Below are 3,149 nucleotides of genomic sequence, written 5' to 3'. Positions count from 1 at the left end.
ATACGCAAGTCGTAAACAAAGGCATAGCTCAAATTAAACTTAGACCTATTGCTGACTCAGATCAGATTTAGTTTCGGCGATCGACGCGGTAATTTTGCCCAAAATATGTGATAAAATGCCGACTTATCGATTAGATAATACTTCGTGGGGATATTTAAAAGATCTGCCTCTGGCAGATCCGCAGTACTATGTATCGGGTGAAGTATATATGTTGTAGGGCTGTGATATGTTCGCCAATCTTTTGTTCAATGAGACAATTTCTGGAATCAATATGGGTCCTAACGCTCTTCGAACTACACTGATCAACAATTGCTAGGGATCACTTATGAACTTCTTTTCATTTGTATTTTTTTCAAGTTATCTCGTGAATATCTGTACATTATATGTTCTCTAAGGAAAAAGTAAGATGTTTTGAGTTGATTATATCAAAGTCTTCCTCACTTCATCGGCTCTTGTTCACAAAATCGATTATTATCTGTAGCCTGTTACAGGTGGAGTGAAAAGCAATGTGGTATTTGTTATTAAATCTGTTTTTTTCTCTCGTTCAAACACATAAGGTGACAATAATTGAAGAAATGAGAACAATATCAGCTTATCAGTCATGCCGAGAAGACGTTTGGCACCTGTGCAACTGGACCAAATCATACGGTGGATACAGGAAGGTTTGTCCCAGCGAGAAGTGTCCCGGCGGTTGAATGTTTCGCAAAGTGTCGTGAGTCGGGCTTGGAATAGGTTCATCCAAAACGACTCAGTAGCTTATGTTCTTGGGGGAGGTTGGCAGCGCAGTACAACAGCTGCCCAAGACCGTCTTTTGATCCTCAATGCTAGGAAAAATCCCACTTACCCGGCGTCGCGGCTAATAGATCACTGAGAGTTGCAACAGGAGAGGATACGCTAAAACGGACAAAATATTTGGACCCGATCGATGATTCGGGTTTCTTCGTGAATCGGCTGTGTCGTAAATCCTCGAGTTCCCGAGGATCTGCAACTAAAATCATTACTTGACACTAACTTGTCAACTGTCATGAATAGACACAGTGACAATATATTTGCCTCTATTTGGGTATATTCGAATTTTTCAAGTGAAAAAGTGTTGAAGAGCAATTTTTATTGCTTAATTCATACAAATATATTGGTTAATGAGGAAGAACAAATTTTACCCAAATTCCTAAATTATCTGAAAAAGTGAGCAGAATTTGGCAGATTGTTTCTAACGAAACTAATCATGGATATTTTTAAGTCATTACTTTCAAAACCAACAGAGAATAATGATGTGGCCTATTGTTAAAGAATATGAGCAGGTATTCATACAAATATGGCGATAGAGAGCTTGAATAAATATCCAAAATCTAATAAAATAGAAGGAAAAGAAAATAAGGTATTATACATAATTCTATTCTTGCAATTATCAATTTACGAGTATTCATTGTTTGAGAGTTGACAAGCTATCAGAATTGTTGGAAGAAATAGTTGATGAAAAGATGTGGATGAAAATTATGAGAAATGAAAGACCTAACTCCAACAACTATCAACAAAATATTTCTGTAGAATCTCATAAAAAAGCAGAAACAATGAAAGACTTAATAGAGGAGGTCTGTATATGATGATAAATATTATAATACACAATTTATATCATCATGTGATCCAGATTGTGGTTTAGGATATTGTAGTCATTATTAAATATGCTTGCACAAATATAAATGTGAGTGTTGCACTAATAGCATCAAAGTTATATTGTGCAAGCATTTGCATACTGTTACTATGTTCGGACAAAGAATAAATTCTGTTTAAGATGACGACAACAATTTAGAAATTAATGAACCATCAACAAGTTAACTATAATGAAGATGTGGGACATTTTATAGATGAAACCATTTCTAGTTCACAAAATTTCACATCTATAAGCAATGACACAGAAAATGTAAGTTAAAGCAAGCTCAATTCAAGTTTTTGTATAATTCATTATTTCAACTGTTTTAGGATTTGCTGAAATGTGTAAAACAATTGAAGACTCTCAATGCAGAAGGAAAGAGGAGATTATTTGGAAATGGTAAATTTTCCAAACATAGGGTCAATGCCAAGAAGAACTAACATCTAAGAAGTGAAAATTGACAAGCAAATCTATTTCCCAAGAAAAAAATTAATAGTATGCATCTTCTATGAAAATGACTTTTCTCTAAATTCATATTCTTTTTTCATTTTTAGCAGAGACTACCAGAACTTCATAGCAAATAATTTAGAACATTGAAATGAGATTGACAAAAAAATCGAGGTAATAAATTCTAACTGAACCAGCATGTTACACATATAAGAGACGTACAATGTTCAAATGTGGATAGAAGAACCATTCAATATCAAAATAAAATATGACATACATCCTTTACATAAATCAATGAAATTAATTATAATTATTATAATATAATTATATATAATTTTGAACAACTGTAAGTTTTCTTACAATAAACTACTTCCTGTATTGATTATACGATTTCATTTCCCATAACTCAATGAATGTGTATTCTCAACTGTATTGAACAGCCAAAATTCTCTATGCTGTAAAGAATTTGATACAGATTTTATTATATTTCCATTATATGCATTATATCCTAATCTGAAAATAAAATTACCTCATTAGCATTTTTAGTAATGGAGCGTCTGCCCAGTAATATCGTTAAACTATTCAGTATATTATAGAGTGCAAGAAAACCTAAAAATTAACAATTTGGATTTCTTATTAAAAAAAAAGAAATATTTAATTCATATTTATTATGATACAAGTGACAAAATTGGTCCTCCAATTTTTTATCAATCATATACTTATTATTGTCCGAGTGTTTACTTAACCATAATCACTGAATGATATTACCCTTCTGTATTGAAACCCCAAGAGAAATCTTTTTTGAGATTCATGAGTGGTTTCTGAATGATCTATATATAATAGTATAAGGGATGCTACAATCTGAAATAATCTTGTTCTTGCCCTGATCCTTCACATAACACATTGATTTAAAGTTTGAAATTATTATCAAGGTGAAATGTCAAACTAATCTTGATATGAAACAAGCTAGTAGTACTTTTAAAAATCCATTTCTAGATATTTTAATGTAATTTCTTAAAGTTCAACCCATTATTACAAACAATAAATTTCT

The 3,149-nt window shown here is 32.0% G+C and overlaps 1 long non-coding RNA gene across 3 annotated transcripts; it reads left to right on the top strand.

The window, feature by feature from the left end:
- The first annotated feature begins 1,000 nt into the window (after positions 1 to 1,000).
- LOC123672751 lies at positions 1,001 to 2,372 on the top strand. 3 transcript variants are annotated; one of them, XR_006746353.1, is made up of 4 exons: positions 1,001 to 1,378; positions 1,436 to 1,702; positions 1,776 to 1,921; positions 1,981 to 2,372. It is a non-coding gene; the product is annotated as an uncharacterized LOC123672751 (long non-coding RNA). The 3 variants fall into 3 exon arrangements; XR_006746352.1 differs by having other exon boundaries at positions 1,793 to 1,921; positions 1,981 to 2,371; XR_006746354.1 differs by having other exon boundaries at positions 1,002 to 1,378; positions 1,436 to 1,592; positions 1,793 to 1,921; positions 1,981 to 2,369.
- Positions 2,373 to 3,149: the final 777 nt, after the last annotated feature.

This window comes from Harmonia axyridis, chromosome 2 (genome assembly GCF_914767665.1).
Source record: "Harmonia axyridis chromosome 2, icHarAxyr1.1, whole genome shotgun sequence".
NCBI classification, from domain to species: domain Eukaryota; kingdom Metazoa; phylum Arthropoda; class Insecta; order Coleoptera; family Coccinellidae; genus Harmonia; species Harmonia axyridis.
This window is presented reverse-complemented; position numbering and strand designations above follow the sequence as displayed.